Below are 27989 nucleotides of genomic sequence, written 5' to 3'. Positions count from 1 at the left end.
TTTGTGGTCTTTGCTTTCAAATATTTTTTCTTTCAAATCTGTTTTTATGATATTTTCCATATCAAACCCCCCTGAAAGTACTCTCAGGTGAAATTATTTTTTCTTATGTATAAGTAGCTCTGCAAACTGATTATCTGTCTCATCTGTTCTCATCATAGCCTCAGGCCTCTCCACCAATGCTGAAGAAACCTCCACTTCCCCAGTGCAGCCTTGGTCATACAGCATCCTCTGCCTCAAATTATGTCCTCACAAGTTTGAACTTATCCCAAGTCCACCATTCTTCAAGGTAAAATGTTATCTTTATCATGAAGACTTATTAGATACCCTCGTCCTTATGTGATATTCTGCTCTGAACTCCTAAACCCCTTTCTGCCAGCACCTATCTCTGGACTTTTTACTGGGTACAGAGTCTGTCTCTGTCTTTTCCCCCTCACCTTTCTATTTCCCAAGGCAGGCCCCTTACCACAAGGAAGGACACTTTGTACATCAATATCTTACCCACTGCACCTAACCATACAAACTGTTCAAAACAGATGCCCAATGGATATTCAGAATTTCCAGTTTATATAATGTATTAAAGTCAAAGAAATATTAGAGTACATTCAACGTTATTTTATGACTGAGGAAACAGAGTTTGACTTATTGAAAGTCACACAGTTAATTGGTAGCATAAGTGACATAGAAACACCAATCTAAAATGGTTAAGAACATACATTCTAACTATGTATTTTATATTCATTATGAATACACTATGAGTATTTGTTGATTATACAGTTTGTCACTCTGTAGATTGAGATGCTTTAATTTTAACAGGTTAGGGCAAAAACAAATCTTACAGATCTCTCAAGCTATTAAACACATGTGCATTCACCTTGCCACTTTCTGAAATATAATTTGTGATATTATATATTTTTTAAATTTTGGTTTGTGTCATTCTCCCAACATATTAGGTACACCCTCATCTTAGGGCCTTTGCACCTGCCTTTGCACCTGTCTGGTACACTCTTGCCCTGAACACATCCTTTAGTTGATATTCAGATATTACCCTCCCATGCAGCCTTCTATGTCTGGTCTATTTAAAAATGCACCTTTTCTACCCAATAGTTAGTATCTTTGTCTCTAGCTTTATTTATTTCCAAATAATTAATACCATATGATATGCCATTTATTTTATAAATTTATTTGTGTATTGTTACTCCCATCTAGAATATAAGTTCTAGGAAGATGAAGATTATTGAATTTGTTTATTATTCTATCCTCAATGTCCGGAACATAATAGGAGCTTAAAACACATTATGTTGAAGGACACTATGCCAAGAGATAGTTCTATTCCATAATATACACAATTCACTTTTATTTTTATAAACATATTTTTTGCTTCTTTAAATAGAAAAACAAATGGTATTTCTAATTTTAGAAGCAGTGCCTTCTGACGTTTAAGGGTTTTCATTATCATATTCGCTTGCCCACATATTAAATAAAAGACCACCAAATATGACAAGAAGAATAAAGATATAGACATTCTGAACCCACTTAATTAAAAATTGAGCCTTCTTATTTTATCTCTCTAGGTGTGAAAGTTTGAGTTGAACTTGATTCATTAAAAAGGTATTTTCTTGAGAAACCTCCAGAAAGTCTTTTAACTGCAAACTCAAATTCAAGTTGGTAGCAGTTTTTGAAATCTAGTTTTTTCTATGACTTTCTGCAAAGTCAGTTTTCAAGGAGAAAAAAAAAATAGTTATTATAGTGCACTTCCATTGCAAGTTGCTGTAAGCTAATTAAATTCTAAAAATGGCTATCTTTTAATTTTGAAACTTAAACCTAGAGAGAGAGGCAATTGGTACTGCGGTCAATTATTTAACTCTTTGCCTAATCTCCACCCTGCCAGCTCTGTATAATATGTTATATGTTTGCATATGTTTCACTAATATTTTGTAGCTCCTCCTAGTACTGTCAACCTTTTACAGTTAGGAGATATAGAGAAAAATTTCTCTCAAATTGAGGGGTGGGGAAGCATATGCTTTATATACTCTCCAAACTCCTATAGTGGGATAACCTAAATATGTTATATTTATGAACAAGTCTGGCATTTGTATTTATGCAGAAAAATGCATCCTTGGTTGCAGAAATAGTCATCATGAGAATAGAAACTTTCATGTTTTTCTAAATATGATGCTTACTCCACCCTTCACCCAAAATTTCAGAATAAATTGGAACAGAAAATTTGATCATTGCCCTTTGGAATGGCCACACACACACACACACACACACACACACACACAGAGACATACACAAAGTTGTTAATGTTATTTGGGGGTCAGGGAAAATAAAATGCAGCCAGCAGATGGGTGGGCTGTGTGTGTAGGTGTGTATATGTATGTGTGTGTATATAGACTATATTTCTGCAGATACCATTTTCCCATTTTGTTGCTAATTTGGGGAACCTAAAGGACGCTAAAAGCTCATTTTCTTTGCTCATTTATTCTCTAAAGTAACCTAGTTTATGTATTCCTCAACTTGAACAAGACAGAGAACACAGTTATACATTTGTTGGTTTAAATTTTTTCATTCTTAATTCAATAAATATTCATTAACATCTATTTGAGCTAAACATCAGGGCAGATTCTGAGGAAACGAAATAGAAAGTTATTCTTTTTTTCTCAGTTTAATCAGGGAAATAAATATATAAACAAGCACAATAATTTGATAAGTATTCTAACTATACATTCAAGTGCTATTGACACAAAGAATAAATGTTTAATTTTGACTGAGAAGGTAAAATGACTCTTTTGGTAAGATAGTATTTGAGCTGGCCCTAAATCATGAGTAGGAAAGTAGCCTAATGTAGGTAGTAAGGAAGAGCATTCCAGAAAGAATATTCCAAGCTAAAAATGTGCTATGGCAGGCAGAGAAAAATAGAAGTTGTTTCAAATGATAGGAGATCATGGTATGTAGGGTGGAAAAGGAGGTTGAGTTTGAGGAGATGTGATTGTAAAGTTTGTCTCTTCAACAAGGACCTTTATCTCATGCTGATTAGTAGGAATCATATTTGGTAAACAATATATTTTTATTGCTATTTATAAAACAGAATAAAGCAAGGTAATAGGTTTCTAAAGATAACGAAAATTTATTTTCCATATATATTTTGGAGCAAATAATATTTAGATATAAGCATTTTTACAACATATGTCCTGATTTGTCATAAATATAGCTGAGAAATAATTGTTTCATAGTGAACAGTGCTAAAAAATTAATTTTATTAAATTTTGTATTAAATATATTTTGTTTATAATCTATGTATTTTGTTTATAATATATTCTAATGGAAAGTAGTTGGAAAAAAGTAGTCTGTCTAGTAATTGAAGTTCCATCTGCTTTGTGGATGAAATGATTTTGTTATTATTCAAATAAACATTCTCTACATTTATAAGTATAATCCCAGGCCATGCGTGGTGGCTCACACCTATAATCCTAGCACTTTGGGAGGCTGAGGCGGGTGGATAACCTGAGTTCAGGAGTTCGAGACAAGCCTGGCCAACATGGTGAAACCCCATCTTTACTAAAATTTAAAAAATTAGCCAGGCGTGGTAGCGGGCACCTGCAATTCCAGCTACTTGGGAGGCTGAGGCAGGAGAATTGCTTGAACCCGAGAGGAGGAGGTTGTAGTGAGCTGAGATCGAGATTGCACCATTGCACTCCAGCCTGGGCAACAAGAGAGAAACTCAGTATAAAATAATAATAATAATCATAATCATCATCATCATCATCCCATGCATGAATTTCATTTTGTTCCATATTCATTTTCTATTATATCTGTAAAGTATTTATCTCTTAAATCTATTGTAGTTGCAGATGGAAATAAGATGAGTGGATTAATACTCTGTGCCTCAATCTAGTTCTTCAGTTTAGGACTACAGGGCTTTGAAAAGAAACCTTGTATTGCCAACAAATGTTTTAACTCCTTGATTTTCTGTGTCCCTACTGGCTTTGATGATTATGAAATATATGAATAAAATGAACACTGATTAAAAACAGCTTCTGACCTACTTCAAGGCAGAGGTCCTCTCTTCTCCAAAAATAAGTATAGCTTCACCAAATGCTTTGCTGGAACAATTTAAAAATATTCTTTTGGTAAGTCTCAACCAACCAAATGCAAAGATCTATATCAAACCAGTATCAGTTTATCACTGTTTAGTACTCTGGCTTATTATTATTTCTTCATACATCATTGTTTTCAGGATTATGATGAAACCCTAAATTTATTAAGCAAGAAGTTTATTTCAATAATTGGGGACTTTACTTTTGACAAATATTTAAAATTATTTGGTTTGTTGTAAATTAAGTTGGCAGACCATGAATGGCTTTTATGTCCTTTGATCTCAGAAACCTCAGTAAAAACTACAGTTTTATGATAGCTTTATTGAGACAAAATACATATATAATTCACTTTTTTACATTGTAAAATTCAATGATTTTTAATGTAGTCACAGAGACATGCAGCCGTCAATTCTATCCAGTATTAGAACAATATCATCACCCAAAAAAGGTTGCATCCATTAACATCACTTGCAATTCTCCCCTCCCCTAGTTCCTGGGTAGCCACTTATGTACTTTCTGTCTCTAAGAATTTCTCTATTCTGGACATTTTATATAAATGGAATCATATGATATGTAATATATCTGTGAATAGCTTCTTTCAATCAATATAATATTTTCATGTCCATGAGACAGTATCAGTATCATGTATCAGTGACTCATTCCTTTTTATTGCTGAGTAATATTCCAATGTGTGGATAAAGCACATTTTGCTTATCCATTGATCATGTGATACGAAGTTAGGTTATTTTAAATTTTGGACTATTATGAATAATGTTGCTATGAATGCATTTATGTATACATTTTTGTGTGAATATATGTTCTCTTTTTTTTGGGTATGTACCTAGGAATGGGAATTTTGACTTATATAATAACTCTATGTGTAGCATTTTGAGGAACTGACAAGCTGTTTCCAAAGTGGCTGCACCATTTTAAAAATCACATGAGCCATGAATGAGGGTTCTAATTTCTGCACATCCTTACCAACATTGAATGTTGTCTGTATTTTATATTATGGTCATTGTAATGGGGTTTAAGTGGTGTCTCATTATGGTTTTGATTTGCACTTTATGATGGCTAATAATGTGGAGTATCTTTTAATGTCCTTATTGGCTATTTCTATATATCCATTGGTAAAATCTCTATTTGGATCTTTTGCCTATTTTTTAAACTGAGTTATTTGTCTTTTCTGTTCAGTTGTAAATTTTTATTATATATTCTAGATACAAGTCCTTCATCAGGTATATTATTTGCAAGAATATGTTTATGTAATAGATGACATATTTTAAAGTACAAATGTTTTATATTGAATGATGTCCATTTTATCTATTTTTTTGTTTGTTGCGTGTGATTTTGGTGTCATGTTTATCAAATCATTGCCCAATCCAAGCATAAGAAGATTTTTCACTCATATTTTCTTCTCACAGTTTTATAGATTTAAATCTTAAGTTTAGCTCTTTGGCACACATTTTGAGATAACTTTTGTATATGGTGTGAGGTAGGGATGAAACGTCAGTCTTTTATAGTGAATATCTTGTTTCCCTAATGTCATTTATTGAAAGACTATTCCTTCCCTATTGGATTATTTCTGTGCCACTGTCAAAAAACAGTTAACCATAAGTGCATCTTTCTGGAATATTGTTCTATTTCATTTATTTATATATCTATTTTTATGAATAGTACCACACTTTCTTCATTAGTAGCTTAATGATTAGTTTCAAAATCAGGAAATGCACATTTGTTCTGCTTTCTAAACTGATTTTTAGATTGTTCTGCATCTTTTACATTTTTATATAAATTTTAAAATTAGTTTGCCAATTTCTCAAAAAAATCAATGTTGGATTTTGATAGGGGTGGTATTGAACCTCCAGATCAAATTGGTGAATATTACTATTTTAACAATAGTATGACTTCCCATTAATGAACATGATATATCTTTCCATATCTTTGGTTTTCTTTATTTCAACAAGATGTTTTTAGTATGTAATGTATAAGTTTTGAATTCCAATGGTTGAATTTGTTAAGTGTTTTATACTTTTTTAGTTATTGTAAATGCAATTTTGTTTTTGATTTCATTTACTAATAGTCCTTTGCAAAATATAAGTGTTTTTGCACATTGATTTTGTATCCTACAGTCTTGCTGCTCTCATTTATTAGTTCTCATAGATATTTTGTGGTTCCTCAGATTTATATTTCTACCAATATTCTATTTACATTCACTTAGATAATCCCTGAAAAATCTTTAAGCTTTCTGTACAGCTCTTCTCTCCTTGTGAGTCCTTAACAGAATTACCCACAATGCTCCTTTCGCCACAATACAGATTTTCCTGCATGTATTTCAAAACTATCAGCATCCACCTATTACCTAATTCCAAAGCCACTTTTATATTTTCAGGTATTTGTTACAGCAACACTCTCACTCCTCTCTACCAATTTTGTCATAGTTTATTTGTGTTGCTATAACAAAATAAGTGACACTGGGTAATTTATAAATAATAAAAATTTATTTCTCACAGTTCTGGAGACTAAGCAGTCCAATATCAAGGTGCCAGCAGGCTCAGTGTCTGGAAAAGGCTGTTTCCTGCTTCCAAAATGGCACCTTGTTACTGCATCCTCTAGAGTGGACAAACACTATAACCTCCCAAGAAGAAACAGATAGAAGGGAATGAAGGGGTAACTTGCCCAATCAATCTCTTTTATAAGGTGTTAATCCATTCATGATGGCAGGGTCTTTAATGGCCTATGGCCTAATCACCTTCTAAAGGCCTGACTTTTTAATACGGTTGTATTGAGGATAAAATTTCAACAAAAATTTTGCAGGAGATATACACAATAAAACCATAGTAATCATATTGGTCTACAGTATTCTTGTAACATTTCTGGTTTCATCATGAGGTAAATTCTGACCTCATAAAATAAGCTTGCAGTTATTTACTTCTTTTGTATTTTGGGGGAGAGTTTGAGAGAGATTGCCATTCTCCTTTAAATGTTGAGTAGAATTCACAAAAGAAGCCATTTGATCTTGGGTTTTATTGTTGTTGGGAGGTATTTGATTACTAGATTTAGACTCTTTACTAGTTATAGTTCTGACAGAATTTATTTCTTCTTAATTTAGTCTTGATAAGTTGTATTTTTCTAGAAATGTATTTATTTCTGTTAGTTATCCAATTTGTAGGCAAATGATGATTCATGGTAAGAGTTACAGTTTCTTATAATCTTTTTAATTTCTATAACTCAAATTTTGATACCTCCTCTTTGTTTTCTTATTTATTTGTGTCTCCTTTCTTTTTTCATAATTAATCTGGCTAATAGTTTTTCAATTTTGTTAATCTTTTCAAAAAACCAAAGCTTAGTTTCCTTGATTTTCTGTTTTTTAAAATTATCTGTTCATTTCTATTCTCATGTTGATTGTTTCCTTCCTTCTTGTAACTTTGAGCTTAGCTTTTTCTATTTCCTTGATGTATAAAATGTTTTTTTAAAAAATTCAGATTGTTCCTCTTTTTAAAAGTTATCATTTATCACTATAAATTTCCCTCTTAGTTCTGTTTTTGCTGCATCGATATGTCATGTTTTCATTTGCATTTCTCTCACAGTATTTTCTAATTTCCATTTTAATTTGTTATTTGATGCATTGGTTATTTAAGAGTGTGCCTCTTTATTTTTTACATATTAGTGAATTTTATACTTTTCCTTCTGCCACTAATTTCTCGTTTAGTTCCATTGTGATCAGAAAATATCCTTGGTATGATTTTAATCTTAAATTTTTAAAGAACTGTTTTGTGATCTAACATGGGATCTATCCTGAATGATGTTCTGTGTGCATTTGACCAATATGTGTATTCTGCTCTTTGGTGAAATGTTCTGTATATGTCTGATAGATCCACTTTTCCATAGATAGCATTGTTCAAGAATTTTTTTTTCTGATATTCTGTCTGAAGTCTATTTATTTTTGATAGGTTTTGAAACTCCCAACTATTTTTTGTGGTCTCTGTTGTTGTCTATTCCTTCATTCAGTTCCTTCAATGTTTGCTTCATATATTTGAGTGTTCTGATGCTGGGTGCATATGTACCTATAATTGCTATATCTCCCTGATAGATTGACCTTTTTCATCATTATATAATGTTCTTCTTTATTTGGTTTGACATTTGAGTTAAAGTTTATTTTGTCTAATATGAATATAGCCACCCTCACTTTTTTGGTTACTGTTTACATGGAATGTTATTTTTCACCCTTTTACTTGCAGCTTATATATGTTCTTAAATCTATAAGAAATTCTGTTGGCAGCATGTAATTTGATCTTTTTTTTTAATCCTTTCAGCCACTTTCTGTTTTTTAATTGGAGAGTTTCATCTATTTACATTTAAAGTAATTATTGATAGTGAAGGTGTTACTATTATTGTCTTATAGATTTTTTGTCCCTCTTTTTCTCTCTTGCTCTCTTATTTGTGTATTATTGTCTTTTTAGTGTCACGTAATAATGTCTCTCATTTCTTTTGTGTATCTCCCATACATATTTTCTTTGTTGCTACTGTGAAATTTACATAAAACAGCTTATAGTTATAACACTTTGTTTTAAGCTGGTAACAACTTCATTCACAAATATTCCTTTTACACACTTTATGTTATTGTTATAAAAATTACATCTGATTATATTGTGTATCAATTAAAATATCTTTATAACTATTTTTTATTCCTTGTGATTTTAATTTCATACCAGAATAAAAAGTAATTTATGTACCACTATTAAAATAATACAGTACTCTGTATTTTTCTATATAATTACTTTTACCAACAAACTTTTTATTTTTATATGTTTTCGTGTCACTTTTTATTGTTCTTTTGTTTGAACTTGAAGAATTCTTTTTAGCATTTCTTTTAAGGCAGGTCTACTGGTAATGAACTTCCTTAACTTTATTTAGCTTAGAAAGTCTTTATTTCTCTTCTTTCTTGAAGGATACTTTTGCAGATATAGTATTCTTCATTGGTAATTTTTTTTTCAGCACTGTGAATGTATCTCATTCCATTCTGGCCTACAAGCATTCTGCTGAAAAACCCACTGACAGTCTTAAGGAATTTATCTTTGCCTATAATGAGTCTCTTATCTCTTGCTGTTTTCAAAATTCTCTGCCTTTGATTTTTGACAATTTAATTTTTTTTTTAAGGTATGGATTTCTTTGGGTTTATCCTAGTTAGAGACTATCGCACTTCTTGAATCTGGATGCCCATGTCCTTTTCCAGATTTGAGAAGATTTCAACCATTACTTCGTCGAATCAGATTTCTTTTCTTCTCTTTATTCCTGCTGGGATAATTTCATGCATATATTAGTTCTCCCAATAGAGACCCATAAATCTCTAAGTCTTCCTTTACTGCTTTTATTCTTTTTTTATTATGTTATTCTGATTGGATAATTTCAAAGGACCTGTCTCTGAGTTTACTTCATCTTCCTTTTGCTTGATCAAGTCTACTATTAAACCCCTATATTGAATGTTTTAGTTATTATATTTTTCAGCTCCAAAATTTCTGTTTAATTTTTTATAGTTTCTATCTTTTTGATGATATTTTGATTTTGTTTATGAACAATTTTCTTGAGCTCATAGAACATCTTTATGATAGCTATGTTGAATTCTTTGTCAGATGATTCTTACACCTCTGTCCATTTAGAGTCAATTTCTGGAGACTAATTTGTTTCTTTGGTCCATGTTTCCCTGTTTTTCTTGTGTGCATCATAACTTTCTGTTGATATCTACATATTTTAAAATATAGCCACCTTTCTCTATTTTTATAGACCTCTTACTATCTTTATAGACTGACTTAGAAGAACCTCCACAATCAGCCCAGCTAATGATTCTGGGGATTCCTGATAAATTTTTTGGGGAGTTATACAGCTTCCCTGGGCTTGTGTGTGTAATTTCTGTGTTAGAGAGTATTGTCAATTTCTTTTTCAGCAGCTTGTAATCTGTTCCTGTATTCGATGTCTGCCTGTAGCACTGCAAATTCTCTGAGTCTACAGCATCAAGCTGCCCATTTCTCCTTTGTTCTTAGTGGCCATCAATAATTTCAAATATGTTGGCTTCCTATAAGTATCCAAATTAGGTGGAAGAGATATCAGTCCCTTAGGAAGCCCTCTGAAGAGCCAAAATGCCAGTCATACACTACTCCTCTCCACTCCTGGCAAGGAAGAAGCCTCAAATTATGTCCCTTCTCCTTATTACACTGAGTTGTGCTAGACACAAGAAGCCAATTCCTACTCATCTTTGTTTTCAGCGGCCCCCAGGTATCCAAACTATGCGAGTTCCATCAGCATTCTGAATGAGGTGAGACAAAAACCTGTGCCCTGGGAAGCCCTTTGAAAATCCAGAACATTTGATAATAACTCAACTCTTCTTTCCCCCTGAGGTTTAAGTTATGAGCCAGTGTTTTCTCTCCCAGAACTGAGCTATGAAGGCTTAGGAGGGGGGCTGTTGAATATAAAGTAAAATTTCTCTTCTTAAGCATTACGTAGCTGTTCTGGGTGTTGTGCTCACTTGACATACAATAACTTCTTAACTGGATTCTAGAATTTTTACATAGGTATTTTGTTGTGCATACCATTAATTTAAATTTGTGATTCTGTGGGGAGATTAGGGCCATCTTGCTGATGTTATTCTCTCCTCCTTTTTATGTACACATTTGAGAGTATAAATTTTCCTCTGAACACTGCTTTGCTGTATTCTATACTCTTTGGTATATTCATTTTTTAAATTAGACATCTTTAAGTATTTTCTTATTTTCCTATTATTTCTTCTTCTTTGAAACATTATGTGTGTTGTTTAATTCCGACATATTTGAGAAATTTCCAATTTCCCATTGTTGATTTTCAATTTCATTCTAGTTTGGTTGGAGAACATATAATATATGATTTAAGAATTTGTATGGCTTTCCATATAGTCTCACTTGGAGAATTTTCCTTGTGTACTTGAGAATAAAGTGTACACTTCTGCTGCTGAATGAAGAGTTCTCGATATATCTGTTAGGTATATTTGGTTTATAGTATATTTCAAGACTTATTTTCTTGTTCATTCTCTATTTTTCCCAACAATTATTGAATGTAAAGAATTAAAGCTTCCACCTATTATTATTGAATAATTTATTTTCCTCTTTAATTATGTCACATTTTCTTTCATGTATTTTTGTGGCATATTGCTAGGTGCATACATGATTATAGTTGTAATTTTTCTGATTATTTAACTCTCATAATTCAAAATGTCCTTTGTGCCTGATAGCCCTTTCTTTGTGTGTGTGATATTACTATAACCACTCCAGCTCTTTTTATCACTGTATGAATGGGTATATATTTTTTATCCTTCAGTAGTCAACTTATTCTTTATTTGAATCTAAAATGTGTCTCTTCAAGAAATTGTGTAAATAAATAAATTTTTTGTTCATTCTTCCAATGTTTGACTTTTAATTGAGGTGTTTAATCTATTTTACATTAAATATATTTATTTATACGGTAAGATTTAGGCCTAGAATTTATTTTTTATGTGTCACTTAATTTTAATTCTCTATAGTCGCCATTGTTTCCTTATATTAAATAGTATTTTCTAGTGTATGATTTTCTTGTTTCTTTTACTAATATTTTTAAAAATTATTTTTTAAAATTTTTATTATATATTTATATTATTTTCTTATATTTCTAATTATATATAATATATAATTATATATACTATTGAAATTAGATTGTATTAATATGAGTTACATTGTTTTCAATTACAATATTAATTTTAATGGCCAGGGCAAACCAATTATTTAAGAAAATAATTTTTTAAAATATTAGTAAAAGAAACAAGAAAACTAATGATACACTAGAAAATATTATTTAATACAAGATAAGGAAACAGTGAGACTATAGAGAATTAAAATTAATAAGTGACACATAAAAATAGAAAATTCTGAGCATAAATCTTACCTTATAAATAACTATATTTAATTAATATATTTATAATTATATATTTATATATTATATATAATTATATATTATAATTACCACATTCTAATTTCAGTGGTATGTATAATATATACTATATAGAGATTAGCCTGAGGAATAGAGATATATGTGTATGTATATATACATATATACTATATTCTGGGGGAGAACACACTGGCTCATAACTTATATAGTATATATATATGTATATATACGCACACACACATATATATATATAGCTCTGATATAGATACATTTTCTCCACCCTCCCTTGTGCTATTTATTGTCAAACAAATTATATCTTTGTAAATCATAATCCCATAAGCATAGTTTTAAAATTACCTTTTATGCAATTGTCTTTTAAATTATGTAGGAGAAGGCTTTAAAATTGTATTTATGCTGTATTTTACATTTACCTTTGTAATTATCTTTTTCAATGCTTTTTATTCCTTCAAGTGGGTTCAGTTACTGTTTATTTTTATTTTATTTTATTATTTGTATTTTATTTTATCCTGAAGAACCCCCTTTAGCATTTCTTAAGTGGCAGGTCTGCTTAACAAAGCTCATTCTCATTTTTTTTTTCTTTTCTGAGACTATCTTAATTTCTCTTTCATTTTTGAAGCACCTCTTTCCTTCCTATAGAATCCTTGGTTGACATTATTTTCCTTCGGCCCTTTAAATATGTCATTTGACTGCCTTTTTCCCCACCATTATTTCTGATAAGACATCAGCTGTTTAATTGTACTGGGGAACCACTTATATTAATACATGATGAGGTTATTCTCTTACTTTTTTCATGTTCCTCTTTTTTAATTAGGCTTTTGGCAATTTGACTATGATGTATCTAGACACTGATGTATTTAAGTTTATTCTGCTTGGATTTTGTTGAGGTTTTTGTATATTGGGAAAAAGCTGAGTGTTAGGAGGGAAATTGAGGCAGGGCTTGCATAATGTCCTCTGGAAATGTGTCTAGACTTGCTGGCGCCTTGCTTCTAGCCTTCCTAGGCTCCTATTCCCATTATCTCAAGTAGCAGAACATGCTCCATATAAATGCTAAACCATCACAGCTGTGGATGATGCAACTGACCTTTATGACCTCCACATTCTCACCACCTGTTTCTTTGTTGGATCACCAATAAATACCGTGGGCTCCCAGGGCTTAGGGCTTTCGCAGCCTCCATATGGTAGCGATAGCCCTCTGCTGTTCCACCTTTTTTTTCTCTCCCTGTCCTTTTCGCAATCTTTTGACTTTGCTGGACTTTGTCACCCCCACGACCTAGCGTTGGGTCTGATTACCCCAACATTCTTGGCTGCCCAATATAGGGTGACAAAGACCCCAGTGAAAGAATGCTAGAGCGGGTGAAAGAGGATGCATTGTCAAAGGACACTCAACCTCTAAAAGAAGCTCGGTGGGAAAGCTGAGCACTTGGAAGAACGAGGGCGGGAAAAAGAGACAAAGTAAAAGCAAGCAGACGTTCTGCTTATCTAAATTTCTTAAGGCATTTATTATGAAGAGGGGGAGTGAAAGTTAGTACTCAGAATTTATCACCCTTTAGTGTAGTAAAACAGTTTTACCCATGATTCCCAGAACAAGGGACTATGGAGTTGGATGAATGGGGGAGAACTGGCAGAGTTTTGTTACCAGTATAAACAAATCGTGTAGCGCGAAAGCACTGACACCACTGACAACCCGTAGCCTTCCTATCAAATAATCCTTAGCCCAGTAACCCGTGGATGGCCCAAATGCATTCCATCGGTAGAGGCAACTGCTTTGCTAACAGAAGAAAGTAGAAAAACAACTTTTAGAAGAAACCTCATTGTGAGCACACCTCACCAGAGCTATCCTAAATGAAAAAGCAAAAAGATAGCTTACTAACCCAATCCTAAAGTATGGGGCTATTCTGTTTAAAAAAGGTGATTTAACATTAACACTGAAAACTCCCTTAACCCAGCAGGTTTCCTAACGGGATTTAAATCTTAATTACCATACAAAAGTCCGACCAGACCTAGGAGGAACTCCCTTCAAGACAGGGACGATAGAAGTTTCCAGGTGATTGAGGGGAAAAAACAAAACAGGTGTTCAGTAATTGATAGGTAGGCTCTTGTGAAAGCAGTTAGAAAAATTGCCTAATTGTTCTGCTCAAAGGTGTGAGCTGTTTGCACTCAGCCAAGCCTTAAAGTACTCACAGAATCAAAACTTTCAATCCTGACTCAAAAGCTTACCTACACCCTGTCAAACGAATTTGCATAAGAACTGTTTATGGGAACGCATTTTGATGGGGAAGCTGAGTTGTTATGGAATACTCAGGAACCCAGCCCAGCTCTACAACTCACCCCTGAACACAAAGGCACTGTCGGGCACGCTGGTAAAGGACCACTAGAATCCAGCAGCCTGGACCCATTTCTTTGTGGTCAAGAAGGGCGGGAAAACAGGTGCAGGACTGCTACGTCAGTGAGCATAACTAATCCGATAAGCAGAGGTCCATGGGTGGTTACGCACCCTGGAAAGGAATAAGCATTAGGAACATAGAGGACACTCTAGGACTAATACTCATCGGACAATGACTAGGGGTGCTGGCATCTTTTTTTTTTTCAAATGGGAAATGTTCCCCCCAAGGCAAAAACATCCCTAAGATGAATTCTGGAGAATTTGGCCCAAAGTGTGTGTACCTTTTTCCTTGTCAGACTTGAAGCAAATTAAAATAGACCTAGATAAATTATCAGATAACCCTGATGGTTATGCTGATGTTTTACAAGGGTTAGGATAATCCTTTCATCTGACATGAAGAGATATAATGTTACTGCTAGATCAGACACTAACCCCAAATTAGAGAAGTGCCACTATAACTGCAGCTTGGGAGTATGGCGATCTCTGGTATCTCGGGTCAATGATAGGATGACAACAGAGGGGAGAGAACAATTCCCTACGGGCCAGGAGGCAGTTCCCAGTGTAGACCCTCATTGGGACGCAGAATCAGAACATGGAGATTGGTGCCGCAGACATTTAACTTGCTTGCTAGAAGGACTAAAGAAAACTAGGAAGCCTATAAATTATTCAATGATGTCCACTATAACACAGGGAAAAGAAGAAAATCCTACCACCTTTCTGGAGAGATGAAGGGGAGGCATTGAAAAAGCATTCATCTTGTTCACCTGACTCTACTGAAGGCCAACTAATCTTAAATGGTGTTTATCTCTCGGTCAGCTGCAGATTTTTATAATATAATGAGGAGCAGGTGGAACGGGACAAACGGGATTTAAAAACAAAAAAACACTGTTTTAGTCATGGCCCTCAGGCAAGTGGACTTTGGAGGCTCTGGAAAAGGGAAAGGCTGGGAAAATCGAATGCCTAATAGGGCTTGCTTCCAGTACGGTCTGCAAAGACACTTTAAAAAGATTATCCGAATAGAAATAAGGGGCATGGATGAAGGGGCAGCTTATGTCAAGAGAATCACTGGAAGGCCCACTGCCCCAGGGGTTGAAGGTCCTTTGAGTCAGAAGCCACTAACCAGATGATCCAGCAGCAGGACTGAGGGTGCCCGGGGCAAGTGCCAGCGCATGCCATCACCCTCAGGGAGCCCTGGGTATGGTTGATCATTGAGGGCCAGGAGGTTAACTATCTCGTGGACACTGGTGCAGCCTTCTCAGGCTTACTCTCCTGTCCTAGACAACTGTCCTCCAGATCTGTCACTGTCCGAGGGGTGCTAGGACGGGCAGTCGCTAGATACTTCTCCCAGCCACTAAGTTGTGACTGGCAAACTTTACTTTTCACATGTCTAATTACGCCTGAAAACACCACTCCTTTGTTAGGGAGAGACATCCTAGCTAAAGCGGGGGCCGTTATATATACTAGAACTAGTAGAAGGAAAAAGGGTAAAATATATACAGACTCTAAGTATACTTACTTAGTCCTCCATGCCCACGCAGCAATATGGAGAGAAAGGGAATTCCTAACTTCTGAGGGAACACCTATCAAACATCAGGAAGCCGTTAGGCCCCTAATTCTCCTTACCTCTGAATCTACTTTCTCTGATCCCTGCCTAAAGATAATTTTATGGGGAAGAGGATTTGCTTGTGTCTCTCCAGATGACAATCAGGTGCCTATGTGGGTGCCCACCAAACATCTGAAGATCTATCGTGGGCCACAGCATCTAGTGAAACCACCTGTATAGTGTGAATTGAAGGTTTGAAAAGCCTCGATTTGCTTTCTCTCTCTATGCCTTCTGTTAATCAGAAAAGTCTTGTTTCTCATTATCGGTGGCCTCCCGGCTACAGTCACAGAAGTTTTTGCTTCTGTTTCAGTAGATTGACTAATGTGTGGGGGTGAAGGGTATGCTTATTTTTGCAGGAGATGAACCTTGTGGATGCCCTCAAGATGTGTACAACCATGGAACGGGAGACTGGAGGGACCCATGGATCCCAACCATGGACCGGGTGTCCCCAGTACGAGCCATGAGACAGTTGAATCTGAATGTGAAGATGGAATGAGGACCGACCTGAGTCACAATGCTTAATGGACCAATTCTTCCTGACTCATCTCTCTACCCTGAATACAAGAGATCCTAATAGTTAGGCAGGAATATCATCGCCCCTATTCAGCATGAAGAAGTTACAGAAGACGGACCTTAATCCTTTTGCAACCCCTAGGATTAAGGGTCCTCTTGTAAAAGGGAAAGGCAGAGGTATGTAGGAAGCATTCGAACCAGAGTGACTCCAGTTTGAATTGAATAAGGGCTAAGAAAAAAGAAGTGGGGTTACTGACCGGCAATTAAGAGCTGCACAGCCTGCAATTACCTTGCTCAGTTAAGAGGCCACCTTTTATGCTAGTAATGATAGTAATATCTTCTCTTTTACAAAAAAACGGGGGCATGTTGGGGAAAAAGCTGAGTGTTGAGAGGGAAACTGAGGCAGGGCTTGCATAATGTCCCCTGGAATGTGTCTAGACTTGCTGGCTCCTTCTAGCCCTCCTAGGCTCCTATTCACATTATCTCAAGTAGCAGAACATGTTCCATGTAATGCTAAACCATCACAGCTGTAGATCATGTGCCTACCCTTTTGACCTCCACATTCTCACCACCTGTTTCTTTGTTGAATTACCAATAAATACCGTGGGCTCCCAGAGCTCAGGGCCTTCGCAGCCTCCATATGATAGCTATGGCCCTCTGCTGTCCTACCTTTTTCTCACTGTCTTTTTCTCAATCCTTTGACTCCACCAGACTTTGTCACCCCCATGACCTGGTGCTGGGTCTGATCACAACACTTTTATGTGCAAATTTGTTTATATCAATGTTAAGACATTTCAGCCATTGTTTCTTTGAATATGTGTTCTGCTCCTTTCTCTTTACTACTTCTGGCACTTCCTCAAGTGTACCACCATATGTACCATATCCATTACGCACATGGTGGTGCACTTGACCTGAGGCTCTGTTCATTTTTTCTTCATATATTTTTCTTAGGCTAATCTCTATTGTACTATCTCCATATTTGCTATTAATTTTTACTATCTCAAATCCACTGTTGGCCCAACTGGTAAATTTTTCATAGCAGTTTCTGTACCTTACAATTCCAGAATTTCTATTTGATCTATTTTGTAATTTCTATTTTATTGATCTCTATTTAGACAGAAATTATTCTTGTAATTCTTTAAACAGTTTTCTTGATTTATCTAAACATTTAAAATAGCTGATTTAAATTGCTTGTCTACTTAATCCAATATCTAGACTTCAGTGACCATTTTTGATTTTTACTCCCTTGGAATGAGTCATACTTCTGTTTCACAACTTTTGGTTGTGTTAGACTAGATATTTAAAACAACTTAATGTGACAACTCTGGAAATCAGATTTTTTAGTTCCTTTCCAAGATGTTTTGTTTCGTTGCTGTTTGCCTGAAGATTTTCCTGAAATAATTTCATAGTCTGTTCTTTGTCATGTGTGGCCAACTAATACACCTGCTCAATTAATTCAGTAGTTGTCCATTTGGGTTTCTATAACAATACCTGAGGGTAATTTATAAACAATTTATTGCCCACTGTTGTGGAGGCTAGAAAATCCAAGATCTAGATAGCATCTAGATTCAAAGATAGCACCTTCTAGATGTGTCGTCACATGGAAAAATGGGTGAAAATACGTCTCTTAGATCCTCTTACTTTTGGGATAGGGTCTCACTCTGTCGCCCAGCCTGGAGTGCAGTGGTGCAATCTTGGCTCACTGCAACCTCCACTTCCCAGGTTCAAGTGATTCTCTCTGCCTCAGCCCTCCAGAGTAGCTGGAATTATAAGTGCCCACCACCATGCCTGGCTAAATTTTTGTATTTTTAGTAGAGACGGGGTTTCACTATGTTGGCCAGGTTGGTCTTGAACACCTGACCTTTGTGATCCACCTGCCTTGGCCTCCCAAAGTGCTGGGATTATAGGCGTGAGCCACCACACTCAGCCTCTTAGACTCCTTTTATAAGGGCACACATTTCATTCAAGAGGACACAGCCGTTATGATCTAATCAACTTCCAAAGGCCACAACTCTTAATACCATTACTTTAGGGAGTAGGTTTAACATATGAATTTTCAGTGGACATATATTTAGACCATAGTTGTAGTCATCCAATGATTAAACTAATCGTTAGAACTTGTAAATCAATTGGCCTTTGCTGCAGAGGCATATACATACATACATACATACATAAATATATACACATACACACACAAACACAAGCCACAAATGTGTTAGAAAACAATTCTAACACTTTGACAGTTTACAACCCTGTCTAAATATTCACCTCCTGCTTGTGAAGAGCCTCAAAGTCAACAGAAGGATGGGAGATTATGATCTTCTGAGGCCTTTTATGAGCATGTGTGCAATTCTGTACTCCTGTGTGACCTTGTACAGCTCCAGGAATATATTAGAGTTTTGCAAGCCTCACATGGACAGTTCATTTTCCAGACCATACTTTGATGTTTTTGGTTAGCCTCTTATTATTCAACCGATTTTACCATTTCAGGCATCTGTGTGGTTAAATAATTTGCCCTTGATTTTTTTTTCAACAATAATCTGGATATGAAGCTTTTCTTAGTGAACCCTGAGTCAAGTCAAATAGTCAATCTGTGAATGAGGCTTTTCTAGGAAGCTGATACAGGTTAACTACTGACAGGTTTTCTGAGGTGTCACTTTTTGAAAGTTCCAAACACACTATGTCCTCTTGAGGCTGAGAGAAATACTAGCTGCTAGGTTTCTAGTATTTACAGTTACCTTGGTGTTGCAGTTCTGATAGCCAAGGTATCCGTGGAGCTGGGGAGAAAGGAACCACTTAAATGCCAGCAAACTTTGTTATACCGAGATTCAGCGTTTTTTTTTTGTTTGTTTTTGTTTTTTTTTTTTTTAATAAATGCTCCTAGGACTATTGTAAGACATTGGTAAATTTCCAAAGTTTGACAAAGCTCATATAGACAATACTTGTCAGTATTTTTGTTGCAGTTATGGAAAAGTGAATTGTTAACTCCATCATTCTGAAAGTGCTTCTCAACTTTTTATACTTTAACAAAATCTTTCAACTAATATATCCCCTATAGTGTTTTAAATACAATGTATTTTCTGTATAATTCCTAAAGTATATGCTATTTTAGTCTTAAGGCAATTTATTCCATCCATTATATGCTAGCGACATCTGTTGCAGTAAAGTGAGACAGGACAAGACATAAATCATTGATATTTCTTAGATTCCATGCTGAAACACAGATATATCAACAGTGCTTCATTGGTTTGAGTATTCTAGTTCTCCAACAATAAGAAAAAGGCTATTAATACTGAACAACTGTTTCCATCTCCTCTTGGAATGACAATTTAAAAAATAAAAAAATGCTCCCAAAGTGAAAAGCACTACTTTTTAAAGATTGCATTGTGAGAATAAAATGAGTTATGTTTTTACGCGAAAACTAATAGCATGAAAGATAAATGCATACATGTTTTTTAGAAGAAGGAAGTAGAGCACATATTGAGAGTTGAGGACAACACACACTCCACCAGAATTTAGGCCTGGCACCAGAAAAATGAATTTCATCATTTGCTGCAGCTGTGTGCCACACATATCACCTCAACTGTTTCTCATTGGATTATTTCTCAGCAATCTTTAAAAAAAATTTCTCAATATTTAACCAAAGAGACGACATCCATTTTCTCAATTCTGTCTCCTAATTACTTTCATCCTTAATAAATGGTACAGAAAAATGCCTTAAGGCTATGAATCTGTAAGCACTAGATGATGTAGTAGTTCTGAATAATCTAATGTACTGGGCAGTGACTGCATTAAGGAATCGGAAAAAGATTAGGACACAGATTGGAGGGCTTTATATCCATGTCTATCTGCATAATTATTAAATATTCTACTCATGAATTTCAAGGGACTTCTAAAAATAAACTTAAATAATGATTCATATCTTAAGAAATGTAGTTGCTTTGTAATATAGCTAGAGAAGCAGACGAAGAGAGAACCTAAAAATAGGGACTTTTGTCTCTACATGGCTATAGGCAAATAAGCATTGTTTTTCTTATGTTATCAAGAATAATAGCAGTTTGGGTGTAGAGTAAATTTTGAGTTAAATGTAACTGACTTCAATACAGTAAAATTTGAACAAAAATGGCTAAAAACACGAGAAAAATGAGTGCTCAAGAAATATTTAGCAAACATCACATGGAGGATGAAGGAGAATGGCATGATTCCTATCTTGGGGGATAAATTTGGAGTATAATACAATATATAAATTTCTGTCCCTCCAAGGCAGTCTTTGAAGACAATTTATGTGTCACATGTATAACCCACTGGTTATTGCATTCTTCTTCCTCCCTTAATGTTCTACCTGCGATTCACTTCCTGTCAATTTGTACACTGTTCAGGGATGGCCATAAAGTAAGCAAATATGGAACTGCTGGAGGCTATTAAGAGTTATAACTCAGAGTAAAAGGCCACATGTTCTCATTAACAAGTAGGAGCTAAACAATAGGTACACATGGACATACAGAATGGAATAATAGACATTAGAGATTCTAATTATAGTAGGAGTGTAGGAGGGGGCTGAGAGATGAAATATTATCTATTGGGTGCAATATACACTATTTCAGTCATGGGTACATTAAAAGCCCAGACTTTATCACTATGCAATATATCCTCTGTATTAGTCTGTTCTCACACTGCTGATAAAGACACACCCAAGACTGGGTAATTCATAAAGAAAAAGAGGTTTAATGGACTCAGAGTTCCATGTGGCTGTGGAGGCCTCACAATCATGGTGGAAGGTTAAAGGCCACGTCTTACATGGAGGCAGCCGAGAAAGAATGAGAGCCAAGTGAAAGAGGAAACCCCTTATAAAATCATCAGATCTCGTGAGACTTAGTCACTACCACGAGAACAGTATGGGGGAAACCACTCCCATGATTCCATTATCTCGCACCACATACCTCCCACAACACATGGGAATTATAGAAGCTACAATTTGGATGAGATTTGGATGGGAACACAGCCAAACCATATAGTCCACTAACACATCTACACTTGTAATTCTAAATCTATAAAAATAATTTTTAAAATGAGTACCAAGTATTACAAAAAATCAACAAAACTATAGAATAAAAATAAACTATTGAATTTATAGATTTAGAAAATAAGTGATAAATGATAAAGTATATTAAATCCTGAAAGTAGATATCAGATTGCAGAAAGTTAAGAAGGGTGTGAATTTTAAAAAAACACTGCAGAGATCTTATAAAATGATTATTTTGGAAAACTTAACTGACAGATAAAGAATATATTTTGGATAAGTAAAGGGGTTAATAAGACAATCCAGGCAGCCTAAGCTATAAAGAGTGCAGCCATGCACCCTCTGCAAATTAATACATCAGATAATGGTAGGCAGTTGGGGATTTTTTGACTACTATGAGTTAAAAGATAAGCAATATTTTAAGTTGCTTTATTGTGGAGAATTAGATCAATAGGTGCAGGTGATGTAAAAACACCCTTGAATCTATTCTCCTATGAATTTAAAACTATTCAAAAATATAATGTGTTGCGAAATGTTGCTTTCAGAAGGAGATAACATGACCTCATGGATCAGGTCATGACATTTTATTAACTGCAGTACAACTTTAAGTAATGCAACCTTCCTAGGCCTCAGATTTCTCCCTTGTGAAATTGATTGTTTAAAAATGAGTAATTATAACCCATGTGAAATCTCTCAGCAAAATTACTGATATATAGCGGGCAATTTGATAAATGTAGGCAATTGATATTTTGCCTCTTGCAAAGACTTTCACTGAAAGTGCCAACTTGAGCTGTGTTGTTGTGGATGGTAGAGAAGAGACTAAGGTGGATGACTTAAATGGTCGCTTCAAACTTTAATATCTTATGACTCCTTTAGATGAAGTGTCTAACATCCCAGAGACTTGCACACTGGCAAAAGACAGAGCTGACTCTGGAACTAAGAACTATTGCTCCGGAATGCATGCTCCTTTCAAATCATCATATCTAGGCTGTATACAAAGATGTTGTTCAGAGCAGATTCACAGTGGATTCTTTCAACAAAAAAGATCACAGTAGCTTAATTGATTAGCAAAGTTAAAGTCAACTTACTAGAAGGAACATTTTTGTTGAACTCAAACTGGAAAAATTGTTACGTATTTTTAAAATGAATATTTTTTTGAAAATAAAGATCATGGATGTTATATAATTCTTTCCAAAACTTACTAGTTTAATTATATGAACCTTTTTTCAGATTTATTAGGGATTTGGGACAGAAAAACATTTTTAAAAGGAGCAGGGTTGAATGATGCTTTTGTTTACGTTTTCCCCCTCCTGCATATATATACATATCTATATATGTGTGTGTGTATATATGTATATACACATTTGTATATATTTGCATATATATGTGTGTATATATATGTATGTGTGTGCGTGTGTGTGTGTGGATGTGTTAAATTTTAATTCACTGTTACAAATTTTGGAAAACTGCATAAAACTTTGTCAGAAAGCTAGCTGGTTATGATAATTCTTGGATATTTGATGATCTTTAGGTCCTTCAGTTATTGAGTTATAATAATATGCCTTCATCCCAAGGATGAGGTCTTATGTTAAATGGCTTTGCAGCATTATCAACTGGGGATTTTATGAATCTTCTTCTGAAAAATAGATTTAGAGCTTTCACCTAATAACTCAAATATAAAAGCACACAATTTTCAAAGAAAGATTTTCAAAATGCAAATACCCCACAGCAGTGGATCATGCAAAAAATGGACTGCTCTGCAATGTTTGAATCCTTCTGCAAAGCAAAGCAGATTTTAGTCTGTGGGTTTTGATTTTTACCCTTCAACCATAGAACCTACAGTCTACAATTACTTGTTATGTGATATCTAGTTTCCAGTCACTAGTTAGGGATGGAAGTGATCAAAAAGGGAAATAATGCACATGGAGAAAAGAGGAGAGTTCAGGACAAAGAATCACCAGCATTATGATGTTTGATAAAGGAGGAGATAGAAAAGGAAACAAAGGGGTGAATATGACAAAGAGTTTAAGGTGTGAAAGTGAGCAGCTCTGTCAAATGCTCATGAAAGATCAAATTGTACCAGGATTGAAATACATATATTGAATGGTAAAATGCACAGAATTGTTGACGACAACATCAGAGTGGTTAAGTGGTAGGTAGTAGGAACTAGGAACTGATTTGGAAGTGAAGCCTGAAAAATAGTTAAGGAAGTAAAGGCACCCGGTTAGGCAAATTTAATTCAAGAAATTCGACTAGACAAGTTGGTAGAGGAAAGACTGGAAAAACGACAGAGGGTTTAAAGAGGGGTATCTGTTTTATTTTGTTTTGCTAAATGTTATTGGGAGAGGCAAGACCACATTTAAATAAGGATAGAAAACATTTCATATTAAGAGAAAGATAGAAGAATGAGCAAAGAAAGTCTATAAGACTTTTCAGTCTACACATCTTTAAGAAAGTTTATAAGGCTTTTTGCTTTTCAGTGGAACAAGATTCCTGAAAAGATGGAAAAAAAATATTTACCACACATTAGAAAAACAGTTACTGAGAAACGGAGGAAAACTTTTAAAAAGACAGAAGAAGCAGAAGACTGGTGTCAGGGAGTTGAGGAAGAAACCAATTTGATGACTTTGATTTCCTTGAAATATGACATGGACACAGTGCATTAACACAGAAGGGAGTGGAGGAGAGCTTGAAGGTTTGAGGAGAGAAGCAAACATCTTAGTTGATAAAAACTACAAAAGCCCATGATTTCTAGAACAGCAAGGTGGCCTGGCTGCTTTGAGGTTTCATATATGAATTTGTTTGTGGTTGGTGATCATAACTTGATTGTGAAAACAATCTGTCCAGTTGTGGTTTCTCTGACCAACATTGCATTTGGAGTTGTGAGATGGGGCTGTGGGAGCAGAACACAAGTGTCAGAGGATTAAGGGGTCTGTAAGACAGTAGCAGTGCTGATGGACCACGAAATGCACACTGAAATAGGAAGGACATAAAGCCAGGAGGAGGCTGCATGATTCATAACTGGAGACCAAAATAAATTTGACTTTTTATGAGGTTTCAACATTTTTTTGTGTAAAGGATGGAAAGCTGCAGTCAGAGAGAGGGATAGGAGACTTATTGATTTCAGGAGTGGAGCTGAGTGAGATGTGCACTGTACTTTATTCGAAGTTGTCACAAGAATATCATTAAAGATGAATAGGAAGCATTATCAATAGTTGAGGCTTTAGAAAGTTCAAGTCCCCTTAGGATACTGGAAGAAGATGATGAAAAGATACGAAGCCAGATACTACACAAATGAAAATTAATAATCAAGAGATTGGTGCAAAAAGATATTGAAAAGAGAAGATGATGTAGTTGGGTAGAATAAACCTGAAGGAGGAGCAGCGTTGTTTTTCTAAGTTTATTTTATTTTTAATATAGAAAACAATTTCCTGGAAGGCATGTGTGGGAGTGAACGAGGAACTGACCTCACCTTCTGCTCAGAAAATGTGTGGAAAAAAATGGATGCATTTGAAACTGGAAGGAAATATTGACACAATGCTAACCAAACTAGTTAGTTCTACAGGGAGGATGGTTAATTTAAGAAACTGGTGTGAAGTAGATAAATGGAAAGCCACACACATAAAATATATTTCCTCTTATATTTGTCTGTAATTGCTGTGACCATTATATTTACCTTATCGAGTATGTATTATGTGCCAGACATATTGCAGATATTAAATCATTTTACTCTCACCAGAGAACTTGGAGGTGGTTCTTTTTATATTTTCAGAGAAAGGATATAAACCTCAGAACTTAAGTAGTTCTCCAGAGTCACTCAACAAGTACATATTGTTCTGAGGCCCAAACTTAGGTGTATTGAACATAATTCAACCTCAAGCCAACTTAACTATTCTGAGAATCAGTTTCCTCATCTGTAAAATTGGGACAAATTAACACCTTCATTGGGGGTAATATAAAAAGACAAATTATTTAGAACTCTGAGAAGCAGCATTAAATGGGGAATATATGTTAGCAGAAATATAAACTATCAATTTTTAAAATTTGTACCTGGTTGTGTAGACACAAGCTAAGACTTTCATTTTGGAAGCAAAAAAATACAATACACACTTACTTCTGATAACTTGTTTTTAAGGCTACCTTTCTAGTTAAGTCGAGAGGAAGGGCAAATAACACCTTCCATCCAAATTTATTTTTAAAATGTACTGGAAAGAACTTGTGTTAAATTAAGAGATCAGTAATTTCAAGATTCTTTCATAATGGAAGTTTTTACTCTTAAAATACTCATGAGGAAGCATCACATTTTATAGACAGCTCGGCCATCTGTGCAACCTAGGAAAAAAATTGACCAGCATTAATGGCATCCTTGCATCTGCTACATTCATGAGTGTGAAAGTAGTAGGGCATGCGCAAAAATGGGTGGACCTGGCTGACAATGATTAAGTAAAATGCTAGAGTAATAGAGTACGACTGAGTATAACCACAATGAATCAGTATGCCTGAATAGACTTTCATATCACTGAAGAGGACAATGTACACTTTGACATGGATGAGAGCCGACTACCTTTGAGAGGAGAAAGGCGGGCGCACCTTACGTGACTCTTAAAGTGACTGTGTGCCAAATGAAAGATTAGTTGGGGCTTAGCAGGAGGATGCAATAATTAGGTTTCACTTGATAAAAATAAATAATGCCGAATGGGAGCAATTATTAGCAATTAAGTTTCTGTTAACACAAATTCCATTGTTTGAAATTTAGTTAAGGTTTTTCTGGAGGCAATACAATTTGTATTTGAACCATGGAGCCTTCCTCCATGTTTCTGATGCAGCTTTTATGAGCCCAGAGAGCAGTGAGCTGAGATCATGTTAGGAGAGGTGTATATGTCCCAGTTAATCTTATATGACACTTGTTATTTTATTACTGTTTCATCAGCTTTGCTGTAGGCCTGTGATACAGAAGCTCTTTCTTCACGTGTCAAATACGTCTTGCCTTTGTTACACTTGACAAGCTGGATGTCATAAAGTCACAGCTCTCAGTATTCGAGGAATGGTAAAGTTAAAAAAAAAAAAAAAAAATTCCTGCAATATCCAGATGATTGTCTAAAACTTACTCAGTAACTGAGAATTGGGATGTAAATGGGGAGGGTACTACCCCAAACTGGAGCAACCTCTTCTAGCCTTGTCCCCCGACTCATCCTCTTTAGCTGACCAATACAAAGACAGTGAATGGGAGAGCAGAAGAAATAGGGGTAGGATATTCTGTCAATGCAGACCTGGCTGCGGCTGCTCCAGTGGTACTTTTTTTTATCTGCTGAGGTACCTTAGGAATCTAAAGTTGTTCAGAACCAAGGCAACATTCTGTGTCTCCAACTAACAGGCATTTCAACTTTCTAATACACATTCTTTTCCTATTTCATAGAAAAAAAGAAAAATATCAATTCTCAGTTGTCTTATTGTCTTTTTTTCCTGTCAGGTTTTTGGAAAACTAAAATGGGAAAAAGCTGCACAAATGTCTGCTTTTTTTTTATGATAAATGAACAAAGCAAAGATGGCAAAAAAGTTCTACCTTGTAGTGAGTATCTGACCAAGAAAGATTTTGGTTATGTACTTCTTGAGCAGTCTAGGCATCAAAAGTCACATATTAAAGTGTTGACAAAGAAAATACCATGCAGCCTCAGCTGCAATTACACTAACAGAGACAACATTTAGACCAAAAGGTAGAGTACAGAGCCTGACAGCTGTGTACTTATGGGGCAGGAGTAAACAGAACTGTCCTGGAAAATTATTGGTCATTTTAGTCATTCTACATACCAAAGTCTAACAAAAGTAATGAAATTTATTTATTCTTTTTTTTTTGCCCTTGGCCTTTGGAAGCAGCCAATGAGCACCTTTCTGAAGTTAATCTTTTGACCATGTCTCTTCAAAGACTTCTAAAATTATGGCCTGTACTGGAAATATTAGGCCCTGTTTCCTAGATGATTAGATGACAGATCCATGTGAAAATCTTTGGAAATGTGAGAACAGAAGACACTTTTCCTTCCACTTTTAGAAAGAAATTAACTCGTTATTTTCGAACATGTCTCCAAAAGCTACATATTTTGAACATGTCTCCAAAAGCTACATATGGGTCACAGGTTTAGAGGCAATAGAGTCCTCAAAAAAGACATTAAACAAAAACCCCTGTAAAGAGAGCCACAGTGGTTTTGCATCAGCTATAAGACTTATTCAAATACATAATGATACCTTTTAGAGACACTTCTTACAAATGACCTCATAAGTAAAGCCCCATGTAAAAATATTACAGAAAATGTCATGAAAGGGAAGTGACAGATTTTATGAATTGCCTATGGGGGAAAAACGTGAAGTATCAGAGTTTGTTATGAAGTAATTGAGAATGCTCAGGAA

This window comes from Pongo abelii, chromosome 6 (genome assembly GCF_028885655.2).
Source record: "Pongo abelii isolate AG06213 chromosome 6, NHGRI_mPonAbe1-v2.0_pri, whole genome shotgun sequence".
NCBI classification, from domain to species: domain Eukaryota; kingdom Metazoa; phylum Chordata; class Mammalia; order Primates; family Hominidae; genus Pongo; species Pongo abelii.
The sequence above is the reverse complement of the archived record's forward strand: the minus strand, read 5'-3'. Positions refer to the sequence as shown.